Source organism: Lissotriton helveticus, chromosome 4_1, assembly GCF_964261635.1.
Source record: "Lissotriton helveticus chromosome 4_1, aLisHel1.1, whole genome shotgun sequence".
Classification (NCBI taxonomy): Eukaryota; Metazoa; Chordata; class Amphibia; order Caudata; family Salamandridae; genus Lissotriton; species Lissotriton helveticus.
Window position 1 is genome coordinate 611,566,698 of NC_136063.1, and position 15,315 is coordinate 611,582,012.

Consider the following 15,315-nt stretch of genomic DNA (forward strand, 5'->3'; position numbering starts at 1 on the left):
GCAATTTAATAAAATATGAGAGGTTTAGTTTAGCATAGCATGTGCCTTAACATGTGAGTTTCAAGCGGCCATCTAAATAGCTATTGCGCAGCTGAAAAGTTTTCCCACCAAAATCAAAGTCGTCATACTACCCAGATGCAGTAGAAGCATGCGCAGAAAAATTCCCGTGTTTTGGGCAGCCATTTTAATTCACTCTGGTTATTTATTAGTAATACACATAGGCAAGCTTCCTCTAGATTTTGTATAGAGAATGTAATGCAATATTAGTATTTATGAACATGTTGGTTACAGTATTACACATTATTTGAGAGGATTGCATCAGAGCAAGTCTCTTTCATACGAAACCTTTCTCCTTCAATGGTGATACCACCTGCTTTATGAAAAATCATAAAGCAGGTGGTTTCAAAGGGGAGTTTCAATCAAGTTTCATATCCAAGAGCTACTAGGAAGAAAATGATTAAATGCCTGGTTAAAGGATCAGCTACAGGACTGTAGTCAACAAAACCATTTTCCACTTATGTTGCGCTCTGTGGGTATAGGAAAAATGCAGCAATATTTTAAAGGGAACTAGACAATGGATGATGAACCTGAGATTGGGACAGGAACAACAATTTGTAATCTAGACAATCCCTAAAAATACATTCATATATTCAACAGTATATGTTTGAAACTGTCCATTTGTTTTGTAGCTGGAACGTGGTCACTGAGACATTAACTGGTTTTCTGTAGAGCCGTGTCATAAGAAATAAATATGTTACTACATGTCTGTAAAGCTTTGGGGATTCTGACCTTTTCTCAGCATTCTCTTGAAATGTGAAAATATACATCTGTGTTTCAGATTAGACCAATGTTTAAATAAAATAATCTTCAGGCTTAAGGCTATGGAATCAGAAGGTGGCTTTATGCATTGACGTTAAGATGCAATTAAAATAACAAGAGGTTGTTGGGACACCATTAATACATTTAGGGGTCCATTAGGATGGCGGGCGGACTTTGCCCGCCCACCATCCCCGTGCAAAACGGGACCGGCTGCCATCGGAGCGGCGGTCCCGCCTTGGCCATTAGGATGCACCCACCACACTGGCGGGTGCATCCTGTATTTTTACCATTGCGGTGGGCGGTGCTGAAAGCGCCGCCTGCGCAATGGTAAAAATGCATGTTGTGCATTTCAAAGCACAACATGACAGGCACTGCGCGGTGCCTGCCATGTTGCACTTTGAAATGTGGGGGGGTACCATAGGTACCCCCCATGTGCACCCCCCCGGAGTCCCAGGGGGCCCGCAACGGGCCGCTGCAGGGATTCTCCACATGCCTTTCCATGGCGGCATTGCCGCTACGGAAATACATTCCCCAAAGCCCATCATAATATGGCTGGCGGTGTCTAAACATTTTCCGCCCCGGCCGCAAGGCGACCGGGGCGGAAGAGCGGCGGGCGGTCTTTCCGTCCGCAGGGGGGAAATGGGTGGCGGGCGGCACAGGATGTTGGGCGGATCGCCAACGCCCGCATGGCGGTGGCGATCCGCCCGACATCCTATTGGGCCCCTAAGAGTCTGGATTTGCTACGTCATGCTGCTGGCTCACTACTACTGCAGTTTACAGTCAGGAGCCCTTATATTATGATCCCATATGCACATTTAAATATTGTTTTAACTATTTGTAATATTTGGAGTTTAGAACCGTTAGGGCATGCTGCCAGATCCCTAATTCACTTTATAATCAGTATAATGAGCTTATAAATACAATTTTATAATATTTTTCTTATTAAGAAATTCGATCACGAAATGAATATTGTGGTATTAAACAACTAAATAATTATTTCAGTAATCAGCTTATGTAAGTAGAAAATTCATAGGCAAAGTAGGTTCTATACCCGTAGGTGACTACTAAGCCAATAAATGTTTATTGGGTATGAAGGGGCGATTAGAATATCTGTGGGTGCGCATAAAATCACTGAGTATTGTTAAACAACAAGCGTACCTTACCATGAGTATACTATGGAATATTTAAGCTGAAAGTACCTATGGCCGTGTGTATATTGTTATCTTCTCTAAACAATTGTCGAATGCTAGGGTCTCCAAAGGGGACTGTAATTTGTCATATGTACATATTCATAAAAACAGTGTTAATGCTTCTTTTCTAAAATTCCTTGGATCCTGGAAGCCAATTTATGCACTTTTCAATGGGACTAATATGTTTCAGGCATGAATTACAAAAACGGCCTTAATGCTGTTCAATATTTGGATGTTTTCGATGGATTGCTTGTAGTTCAAATGTTGAGAGGTTCATGGAGAATATTAAGTGAAGTATTTATCTATTCTTTTTTGTTGCTTAGTTATTTTTTTGGGTTATTTCTTTAAAATATATGAGTGAATGGAAACTGTACATGAGGATTACTTGAACGTTTTAAAAAAGTTTGTTTTGCCATGAAGGCATAACATCAAACGTAATAAACTAAAGACAAATATGGTGTTGTAAAGGCGGTAAAGGAAGTTTAGGCTATGCCAATAAAACGTTGCAAAATTGATATATTTCCAATAATGGCTCCTATCAGTACACATAACCTCATTTCTGTACAGCATTTGAGAGTGCCTCCAGGAAATCTGTGTATGAATAACATGTCACATCCACCCCTATTGATGCATGCTACCTCGATTTGTCTGAAATCCCTTCAACCAGTGGAATAATATCGACATCATTAGCATCTATGTCATTGATCACAGTTTTTCTTCACTATATGGTGGCAATCCTATTTAAATGTTGTAGTTGCAATATTACACTGACATCCATTCCCATCTATAGGAGGGGGAGCCTCTAAGTAAGTTATTAATAAAGACAATCTAGGAAAGTTACCAAGTTGTTTATTAAAAAGACAACTAAGCCCCAGCCAGAGTATCAGTCATCTAACTCAGACATGCACAGTTTATCTTACATCACCATCTTAAACATTCGGGATTCAATTTGCCTGGAAGAGGGTGATTCCATATGGAAATAAGGGAAGTATACACATCTTCCTCTTTATAATATCATACATGATACAAATAAATACCTACAGTGTTCTGACTTGTGAATAACTCGATATTTGGTAGCTCTTAGGATCTTGAAAACTGACACCTCTTTTAAAATTGTTTTAGCTGTAAGCAAATTTCTAGAGGCATCATGGCACAAACGGAGAACAATCTTAAAAGCTGCAGGGTAATGAACTATGAAATTATTGTTACCATTTTTAACATTCATAGTTTATGAATATGTTTAATATATTTACCTTGACATTTGATTCTTGTGATGTGTTTTTCATTTATTGTATTGTACCCTTTGTTATGTGCCCATAGCTGTTACTTACAATTGCACTGTTTCTGAAGCTCATTTCACTTTACTTCTTGGTGAGATTAAACCACTTTTGGTGCTGTGATTGACTTTTACTTTAGGCAATTTGACGTACGGTATCTGTCTTTTAATCATTCCTATACACGATCTAGTTCCTAAGGTCAATTCATAAGATACATCCTCCTTGGTAATCGACCTGGGATATGTGATTGTCACCTTATCCTTTGCACTTTGATATGTGTTCATAGTTCTCACTTGCATTCCACTGCCTGTAAACCGCAGGTCACTTTATATCCTTTTACCTGGCTTGACTTATTCACCTTCGGGATTGTAAAATATTTTTAACCAAGTAATTGCCATGCATGTTCCGTGACATAAACAACACAGCTTAGAAAAAGGGTCCTAGGGCATATTTATAGACTCTACACGGACACAACCCCCAACAAAATACTATAACAACAAGAAATGTCCATGGATTTACTAGAAACAATCTTACTACTGTATGTGGCTCAAAACATCTGTTGATATGTGATGTAGCAAAAATGGGTATCCCTCAAGCATGAAAGATACCCATCAGTTACTACCCGATTTTGTTTAATTCAGCTCAAAATTCTTCACTGAGCCTACATCTCTTGCGTTACAATGATAAAAATGAGTAGGAAGGCAAATTCACTTTGTTATAGAAGATGTGGCGAGGAAGGATTGTTTTACCATACCCTGTCATCCTGTCCAAAAATTCACTCCTAATGGAAAGCCATAGTGTTGTGCATGTCAGAGAAATGTGGGGTGGAATTAATACTCTCGCCAAATGGTGCCTCCTCATCGTTTGGGATGCCACGGATCTGGGATGAGCAGATCAAACATGGATTACCATAGGTCTGATGTTAGGGAAACACAACATAGCCTGTTATTGGGGTGCAGAGCCCCACCAGTCCTTCAGGACTGGAAGAAAGGCTTGGGTTGGTGTATGGTGGCAGAAAAATCAGTCTATGTAAATCGCCAGTGCCCAAGCAAATGGGGAAAAATATGGGACAAATGGAATGCATATAGAGGGAATCCCTGAACTGCTCCCATGGGAGGAACAAGACATCCCTTTATACATGCAGAAAATGATTAAAACGTCCTTCAGACGAGGCGAAGTTGGGAGGATTCCTCGCTAGATCCCAACGAGCTGATGTTAAACAATGCTATATTGTTGCATTTTTTGTCATGCTGTTCATTGTGAAGTATGCAAAAACAACAGTTGAAGGACAGAATGCAGAACAATGTCATACATTCACCCCAGTACAGAGACCTGGGCCTAAATCCATCGTTTTTTTGCTCACCACACCACCCCAGTTCAGACATGGCCTTGACCCTGTGCCTCATGGGAACAGTCCAGCCCGGGAGGACCTGGCTTGGCAGTTTGGGCTGGACTGTTCCCATGGGGCACAGGGTCAAGACTGATTTGCATATGGCTGGGTTCAAACTGGAATGGCATGGTGAGCAAGAAAAAGATGGATTTAGGCCCAGATTTCTGTACTGGGTTGAATGTATGACATTGTTCTGCATTCTGTCCATCAACTGTTATTTTTGCATTTGTCACCCCGAGTGGGACGGGTATGCTCAGACGTGAGTCCCGTGCTCTCCATGCCACTGGAATCGAGCTATCCTGGCTGATGAGGGCTGAAAGCCTGAAACCGGTCCTAGGATGCTTGTTTCCAGTTCAGGGAGGACCTGGCCTGGCAGTTCGGGTTGGACTGTTCCCATGGGCCACAGGGTAAAAACTGATTTGCATATGGATGGGTTCAAACTGGAATGGCATGGTGGGCAAAAAAACGATGGATTGAGGCCCAGATCTCTGTACTGTGTTGAATGTATGACATTGTTCTGCATTCTGTCCATCAACTGTTGTTTTTGCATTTGTCACCCTGAGTGGGACGGGTATGCTCAGACGTGAGTCCCGTGCTCTCCATGCCACTGGAATCAAGCTATCCTGGCTGATGAGGGCTGAAATCCGGAAACCGATACTAGGATGCTTGTTTCCAGTCCAGGGAGGACCTGGCTTAGCATTTCCGGCTGGACTGTTCCCATGGGGTACAAGGTCAAGACTGGTATGCATATGGCTGGGTTCAAACAGGAATGGCATTGTGAGCAAACAAACGATGGATTTAGGTCCAGAACTCTGTACTGGGTTGAATGTATGACATTGTTCTGCATTCTATCCATCAACTGTTGCTTTTGCATTTGTCACCCCGTGTGGGACGGGTATGCTCAGACGTGAGTCCCGTGCTCTCCATACCACTGGAATCAAGCTATCCTGGCTAATGAGGGCTGAAAGCCCAAAACCGGTCCTAGGATGCTTGATTCCAGTCCAGGGAGGACCTGGCTTGGCAGTTCGGGCTGGACTGTTCCCATGGAGCACAGGGTCAAGACTGATTTGCATATGGCTGGGTTCAAACTGGAATGGCATGGTTAGCAAAAAAACGATGGATTTAGGTCTAGATCTCTGTACTGGGTTGAATGTATGACATTGTTCTACATTATGTCTATCAACTGTTGTTTTTGAGTTCATTGTGAAGTGATGCTTATTTTTACTGCCTTATGTTAACAAAAATATATTATGTACACAAACAAAAAATTGTACCATCCTATGTTTTGACTGCATTCTGAAATAGCTTCACTCCATTCATGAGTATGGTAAACGTAGACCATTCAACCCTCCCTGTGGGAGCTTAAGCCTTCACCAAATCTCCTACTTTCACTTCCATCAAAGCACTGTTCTTTGCAACATCATACTGTCAGCCAATTACTTTATTCGATACTTATAATATAAGATCATAAAAGTGCAGATGAATACTATTTGAAAAACAACAAAACATAGATAAATACATTTTAAAAATCATCAGTCAATCAGTACAAAAAGATAATGATATACATATCAATATCAAAGTAGAAGTAACAAAGTAAAAGCAATGATAATTAGGAACTATTTAAAAATTCAGTCAGTGGTGTTGTGCTGCCGCCTGATCTACCACGATTGACTTAAAAAAGACGCCACTGATAAGCAAACCAAGGGGTTAGGCAGGGATTGTAAAAAGAACATTGCTACACGACATTGTTTGAAACGAAATTTGCACATCAGGGGGAGAATAAATCTTTTACGAGGGTCCATTCAAAATTTGCAAAAGAAAAAATATGTAAATTTGATTGTGCAGAAGAACTGTCACAGGGACAGAAGGGCAAGTCATTTATAGAATAGATACCTGCAGGGTGTGCCAACATGCACGGTATAAGATTCAGTCGGAATCTAATTAGAAAGAATCTATGACACACGTTTGACACAGTAAATAGGTATGCCTTTATCCCTTCCTGGGGCTTCGGACCTTCGAGATACAGTTTTACCAATACCTTTGTACAGTTTGTTTGTAACCTGGCATCTGCTCTTTGTTCAACAAAAAGGGTTTTTACCTCCCACCTTGAGATGCTCATGCAATCCCTGGGGGTAGTAAATAGGTGCTCCAAACCTTAAGCGGAGAAGGTAGATTTGATATAAGAAACCCATGGAAGACTATGTACATTTTCCACGGATAAACAATCTTCAATTAGGTTTTGGGTAGTATGAATAGACTCCCTTCTCTAGATGGCACCACAGAGATTGTATTTGTGAGATATGGGACCTCCAATTCTGTGTGGGTATTAAAGTTGGAACAGCTTACAGGAAGGGCCATTAGCTTTTTTCCAGAAGGTGTCCTCTATCACTTGGAGGGGAGATGGATTAGTATGACCCCATATACCTGTCCCATAAGTTGCTACCGACACTGATTTTGCTGCGACCTCATACTGTTCCTCACATCTCTTTTGTAAACTAAGTTTTCTTAGCCTCAAGGAATCCTCAGAATCCATATTTACCCAGCTTTGTTGCCATGTTATCCATCCTGAAACAAGTTGAGATTTGGGTTTCCTTCACCTAAACAACTCAAAGGAAATTTTCAGAATAATAGAGGGCACAACAATGGTGTAAAACCGCATCAGTTTCCAATTATAGCTGTCCTTAGACCAGAACTGCACCCTATTGTCAGTAAGACTGACCTGAGGTTTAACAATGTATAGCTGACCTATTTGATCCAGGGGCGATTGCCAGCTCTGGAGAGGTTGAATATATCTTCCAGGCCTTGGCGGTAGTGGAGCAATGCAGGAATGGCCCATAATTTCCTCCAGTACATTACTGGTCTGACAGCGATTCTTTCTTTCTTTTTTGGCCTTTGCCCCCAATCTAGCCTTTGGCGTTCTATTTCCTTATCGTGGATACCGGAGTTGTTTCCGGTGTAGGCTGACTCAACTTTAACATTTGTGGCTTATCATAGCCTCATTTATATTGGAAGATGGCTTGCTTATACTGCTAATCAATATTATTGGATTCTTCCATCAGCCTTCTGTACAAGGTTAGACTCGTATGCATATCTGCAATTTGAAGTACATTCTTCTCTAGATACCCAACCTGTTATTGTTCGAATTTTTGACATACAGGGTTCATACTATCGTACTGACTGGCCCTGTATAATTTGGTCCATCGTTTCATTGAAGTTTGGTCTTTTTTTAGTCACACTATACGCACAAGTGGAACTACATTGGATTCTTTGATGCGGGATGAACCTTGCTCATATCTATATAGGAATATCGAGTTGAATACCCTGGAGTAACTTTACACAGACGCATTTTATAAATTGGATTTTACTTGGTCTCGTCAGATTTGACTCAATATCATCTGGACACACCGAATTGAATTTTGGTCCTTTCAATATTTTATTCGCCCTGATGAAGTTCCAATAACAGGAACGAAACACAATGGCTGTTGTCCTATTTAAACATATAAAGAAGAATAAAGAATATTGAAAAAGATTACATCGGCTGTTCTGTGACTTAATTCCTGGTGATGCCTCCCGCTTTTTTTAAGCCTTAATAGTGGAGTGCTGACCGAAAGGCTCAGGACTTGCCTGAGGAACCTATTCTCAATTGTTTATAGGGGTTTGGTGTCCTTATGACCCTAGACCTCGGTGCCATAGAGGGCCTCACCTAGTGCTTGGTGAGTGTATATTTGGATCGCCGGTGTAATTGGTTTGAAAAAGGAGCTCTGATGTACTTTCAGCAATCCTCTGATATTTTGCTCCAATTTGAGCCTACATTTTAAAATGGGTGGCAACCAATCAAGCGTCTCATTCTAGGTGATGCCTAGATACTCAAACAAATGGAACTGCTCTAGCAGGATCCATTCAAGGTCAGTTTGGTGCATGTTGTACGACATGGATTAAACACCATAAACGGAGTTTTGCTAATATTTATTTCCAATCCCCTCCTTGTACAGAAGCTACTGAAATCGTCCAGGATTATCTGGATACCCATGGGTGATTTGGATAAAAGTAATGTGTCGCCCCCAAAAATTAGCACCGGGACCCTCATATTAGCTAATCTAGAGGCGTCATTGTCACAGGAATTCAGGCAGACGACCAGGTAGTTTTACAAACAACAGTGTACAAAGTGTAGGAGCAAGAACATAGCCTTGCCCTGGTAAGGGTTTTGTTACTTCTCCCAGTTGACCATAGCAAACCTGGGCAAAGGTCTGTTCATGCAGCCTGTTGATGATTTGACATAAGTAGCTGGAGACACCCATATCAGCCAGCACTCCCATAACCCATTTCTGAGAACCAAATCACATGCAGATCAAAGATCCACAAATACCATGTAAAGGATACCCTTTTCAAGGACAATAGTTTTTCAGTATATCAACTAAAGCCTAAACATTTCGTTGATTGTTGATGTGCAATTGCAGAATCCTGCTTGCATGGGTGATTTGGATTGAAGTCATGTGTTGTCCGCAAACATTATCACCGGGACCCTGATATTAGCTAATCTAGGGGCATCATTGTTACAGTAATTCAGGCAGGCGACCAGGTGGTTTTACAAACAACAGTATACAAAGTGTATGAGCTAGAACATAGCCTTGCCTAATGCCCCTATGGACTGGTAAGGGTTTTGTTACTTCTCCCAGTTGACCACAGCAAACCTGGGCAAAGGTCTGTTCATGCAGCTTGTTGATGATTTGACATAAGTAGCTTAGGACACCCATATCAGCAGCACTTCCTATAACCCATTTCTGAGAACCAAATCAAATGCAGATCAAAGATCCACAAATACCATGTAAAGGATACCCTTCTCAAGGATAATCGTTTTTCAGTATATCAACTGAAGCCTAAACATTTGGTCGATTGTTGATGTGCGAGTGCAGAATCCTGCTTGCATGGGGCTTAGAATGCCATTAGCCTCTAGCCACTCCTGTAATCTTATTCAAATAATTCTGCTAAAGAGTTTCTGTGTGTTGTCAAATAGGCTGATGGGCCTGTGGTGTACTGGCACCAGGGGGGCACCTTTTTTGTGTATGGGGATTATTTTTGCTTGTGCCCAAGAATATGGGATTGGTAACCCACTCCTGTCGGCATTAAAGACTACCAAGAGGTAGGGACCCCATACATCAGACTCAGCCAGAAACAGGTCACTTGGAATTTTGTCTAGGCCAGGGGCTTTGTGCTTGACAATTTTCCTAATGGCCTGGACCATTTAATTGCAAGTAATGATCAAATACTCAGGTGTATCTTGGAGGTGGCATTAGCTGGTAATTGAGGCCGTCTAACCAGAACTGAAGTAGACTGCCACCTGGATTCGGACCGTTGCAATTAGAGAAGTGTGTGATCCAGTTATCAGCGGTGATGTTACTTTCAATGGTGACAGTTCACTCAGTGTTCCCAATGGTTACTATATTCCAAAATGCTGCTTGATTTGTGTCCCTGGAAACTGCAAGAAGAGCCTCCCTTCTTTCTTGGTACCATTCCCTCTTGGCATTATGAATAGCCTTTTTAAAAGTCATTGTGGCTTGAATTGTGCTCCTGCCCTGTGTTTTTATTGAAGTATTGAGAGTGAGGAGGGGGCGCTAGGGGGCGCACAGCGGAATGGCTGCCTGAACTGCAGCTCCGCCGGGCGATCCCGAATGATGTGATCCATTGCCACCAAACCCCGCCAACTCACGCTGCGCGACTATGTACTGGTATGGGAAGGTGTGGAGCAGCGTCGGACCTATGCAACAACGGGTTCTGCCCCCGCAATGTTGAAAAATACCGAGATCTTCGCGGCGAACGTCGGACTGCCTGACAATATGGCCGGCGGTTACAGACAGAAACGCTATGGGCAAAAGCGTTAACAGCAGCGGACTGTCCAGGCATCCAAGTGAACGTTACCGGAGGTGAGAGCATGCTGCCAGGTCTGGCGAGGCTGAATTGCGCTGCATTTGTCCCCGACAATTACCGGCGGAACTCGAAAGTGCTCCGGCTGGATGCCTGACAAGATGGCGGCGATCGTTGCTGGAAAGGCGGGCTCGGCAGTTTAGCACCGGCGGACAAACACTCGGCGTACTGTGCTCACAGCCGGTGAATAGTCGTGTCATAAGAGGCTGGTGAAGACACAACACAGACGTCCTGCTGCCACTCGAACTGGCTAGCGGGAGAGAGCGCGCCCATGTGACGGGCAGACATCGGGAGCGAGATAACGCACGAGGTGTCGTCTCATCTACGGGGCTGATTGCAAAAAAAAAAAAAAATGCCCCCCCCAAGCCAAGAGCGAACCCATCCACCACACTTGGTGGCAAAGCTGGAGTGACCAGTCCGCACCCACATCCATACCCCCTATACGCTGGTGTGAATCAACAGCGGGTGGCCCTATTGGAAGCGGACTTGACCCACGTGCAGCTGCAGGCCACCGCTAACGAGGAAAAACGGCGGCGACGGCCAGGGTAACGAGGGCGTCTGGACCCACGGTTCGGAAGGTGCATTCACCGACAACCGCAATGGGAAAACCTGATAAACAGCAACCGAAACTTTCCTTCGACAACAGGAAAGCGACTAAATCTACAGACGACATGGCGGAGGCCGGAGGATCTTCAGAATCACCGCCAACTACCAACATAGAGAAGATTTTAATAGCGATTCAATCAAATCTGCAGGACATAAATGGCAAGCTGGACAATCTGACGTGCAGGATGGATGGCATGGCTGCCCGACAAGAAAAGCATGGCGAACGGTTGGACGAGGCCGAAACGAGGATATCGGCTGTTGAAGATGAAGCGCGAACATCCACCACTAAATGCGCGGGTATGGAACGCATTCTGAAGGTCATAAAAGCGAAGGAGGAGGATTTGGAAGCGCGCTCGAGGCGCAACAACGTGCGTATCACAGGCCTGCCGGAATCGACCAACACGGGACGCATGGAACAATACATAGAAGGTCTCTGTAGGGATATTTTTGGAGCGGAGGCCCTATCGCAGATCTTCATTGTGGAACGAGCCCATAGGTCGTTGGGCCCCAAACCGCCACCCGGCGCTACGCCCAGGCCGATTGTGGCGAGGATCCTAAACTACCGTGACAGGGACACGATCCTCCGGCTGGCAAGGGAGAAGGGCAAAATCATCCATCAAGGCAACTCGCTGGAGTTTTATCCTGATCACACGGTCGCCGTACAGCAAGCACGTAAGGAGTACACCGCAGTGAAGGCTAAACTACGAGAGTTAAACGTTGCGTATTCTATGTTGTATCCTGCGCGACTTCGAGTGGTGTGGAAGGAACAGACGGTCGTTCTGGCGACACCAAAAGCAGCTCTTGAATTTGTCAAGAAGATACAGCGTGAGGCGAGGTCCGAATCCCGGAACGATCAGAACAGAGACTCAGACTGATGCAGCTGGTAATGTCCATCGTCGAGCAGTGGTAAGACTGACTGCACGAATGAATGCAAAGGCCGGGTGCGGTATCGTCCTCGGCTGGACTGAGCAGGGCTGACTGGCATGAGTCTATTGAAGGTGAGATGGTGGTGTTGCATTTGACATTGACCAGCGGCAGGGTGGTGATCAGCAGAGGGGAGGTGAAGATAACGCAATACTATATTGCACTGTGTTGGTGGCCGTTGGCTGAGCACTGATGCTGCGCTTCCCCGCTGGATAACTGGTAACGCAGCCGATTAAAACTGGCAATAATGCCGCCACTGTTACGCCGGGTCAGGGCCTGTTATATGAAGTATGCTCGCAGACGCATTAGACTGAAGTGTGACAGCGAAGGTGGTGGCAAACCTTTGAACGCTGGGATGCATTTCACGTTGCAGGGCATGGACAAATAAAGATGAATAGCCTCTGCAAGATACTGATTACCGTACTATATGTGGCCAGACAATGGCGGTGTGGAGGGAGTGCTGTACTTTGGCGTTACTAAGTCTGGTCCCTTCCATGGGCATCTGTTCGTTGCAAAGAACGGCTACATCTCCTTAATGGCTGCTCCACTGCCTGCATCTGGGTGTGGGATGTGGGTGGGTCGGTGGGTCAATGGTTTAATGGACACATACATTGCGACTATTTCGATTCTTACTAGTATCGCCCGCACCCGTACACCGGGTGTAGAGATGTGCCACTGGCGGTCCTCCATGAGGGTAATACCCGACACAAGTTTTGATATGGGCACCAAGTTGTTGTTTAAATGGTTAAGGGGAATGTGCTCTGAAGGGATATGGCTTCGGCAGGTTGGGGATGCTGGAGTGGGCGGGATGAGGGGTGGGGGGGTGTTTGACTGTTTAAGAAGACCGAGAGTATCACAAATGTGCACATTATTTGGATATACACTGAGAAGTGTTGTGAATGCAACTTACGATCAATTTGATGGATGGGGTCGGGCTCCGGGTGTGTTATTGGGGAGTGCAGGTATGAGTGGTATTGTATCATTTGAGGACACCAGGTTCTAGAAGTAAAGGCAGTAACGGGTTGAACGTTCTTACTTGGAATATACGGGGGTTCTCACGCCCTCAGAAAATCAGACAGGTATTTGCCAGCCTCACTAGATGGAATATTGATATAGCATTCCTGCAGGAATCACATCTAGCGCCGAACACTCACGCTACATTGGGATCGAGGTGGGCAGGTTCATCCTACAGAGCCTCATACTCATCTTACTCAAGGGGGGTGATTATATTGATCAAGAAAGGGATCGACTTTGAGGAGAAGCAAGTGCTGCAGGACCCTACTGGCAGATATGTGCTGGTGACGGGTACACTGAGGGGCCAACACATAACACTCCTTAATGTGTACGGCCCGAATATTGACGCACCGGAATTCTACCGTGAGATTTGGGGACACTTACAGACACATGCTTGCACGCACATATTATGCGGGGGAGACTGGAATGTGACACTACAGGACGGTCTGGACCGCTCTTTACAATCAGTAGAACAGCACAAACAGTCGAGGCAAATGGTGGGTCACATGTTGGAGGACTTGGCGCTAGCGGATATCTGGAGACTGCACCACACGGACGACCCAGGCGCTACACACATCACCGCATCTCACAATAGTTGGTCCAGACTGGACTATTGGTTGGGTTCTAAGGACGTAGCTCTGTGGGCAAGTAAGGTACAGGTGCTACCGCGCACATTGTCAGACCACAACCCGGTGCTATTGCAGCTGGATATCCCACATTACACACCCCCCCCCTTTCAATGGCGATTCAACTCCCAAGCCCTCACAGACCCAATATATGTTAACGCAGTGACTACGGCGATCAAAGACTACTTTGCTAATAATGCTCAAACTACTGATGACCCATGTCTCCTCTGGGAAGCCTTTAAGGCCACGTTGAGAGGCGTCTGCATCAGCACTACCATAGGAGTACTCAAGGACATCAGGTGCCAAATTCGCCGCTGCGAAAGTCAAATGAGAGATTTAGAACTGCAGTACGAAAAAACACAGGACGTATTGCTATTACCCAAGCTGCGCGACTTACACACTGAACATGCTGACTTTCTAGCGTCAGAAATCAAATACCTAGATCGCAAACATGTGGCCAGGGCTTTTAGCGAAGGGGGTAGACCAGGAAGAGTGCTGGCGCGTAAAATTTGTGAGGGGCGGGGACAATCGGCGATACTCCGCGTCAAATCGGGGGAGGGTATACTCCGAACACATTCAACAGATATAGTGAACTGTTTTGTGGACTCCTATAGTACACTGTACCAATCTCAACCCACAGCTACAACAGAGGAAACGTACGACTATTTACATGATGTGGCAATTGGCTGGCTGTCGGATGCCCACAGGGAATATCTAGCTCGGCCAATCACAGTAGAGGAAGTCACTGAGGTGATCGCCTCGCTCCCCAATGGAAAGGCGCCAGGTCCCGACGGGTACACATCCGAATTTTATAAAAAATTTGTGGATATAATTGCCCCATACTTGGTGGATATGTATGGTACTTCCTTTGATAATGGTTTACTCCCCCCCACGCTACGAGAGGCAATGGTAATAGCACTCCTCAAACCATCCAAAGATCCTGAAAACTGCGACTCCTACAGACCCCTATCCCTCATAAACGTAGACTCGAAAGTACTCGCAAAACTACTAGCTGTTAGGTTGACCCCTCTGATGACTCGACTAGTGCTGCCGGACCAGGCAGGATTTGTTCCCACTAGATCCACCTCACATAATACCAGATCCCTGTTTGCACTGGCACACTACCTGAAGCCCTCGGTTAAGGCGGTGGCTGTAATGCTCGACGCTGCGAAAGCGTTTGATTCCATTGAATGGCGCTATATGCTACTTGTCCTCAAAAGGATGGGTTTCCCTAAACGATTTGTCCAGTGGATCTCCTTATTGTATACTAAACCGAGTGCGAGGGTCCGAATCAATGGCTATGTTTCAGCTCCTTTCGATATTGGACGAGGAACGAGGCAGGGCTGCCCCCTGTCACCTCTGCTCTTCGCTTTGGCGTTAGAACCACTAGCGTGCATAGTGCGTCAAAATTACAAGGAATCGGCATTGCAATTTGTGTCCAGGCCGCTGCATATATCGCTATACGCAGACGATATGCTGCTGTATGTACGGGACCCGGAGGTACATCTGAACCCGCTACTTAGGGAGTACATCCGATTTGGGGGCCA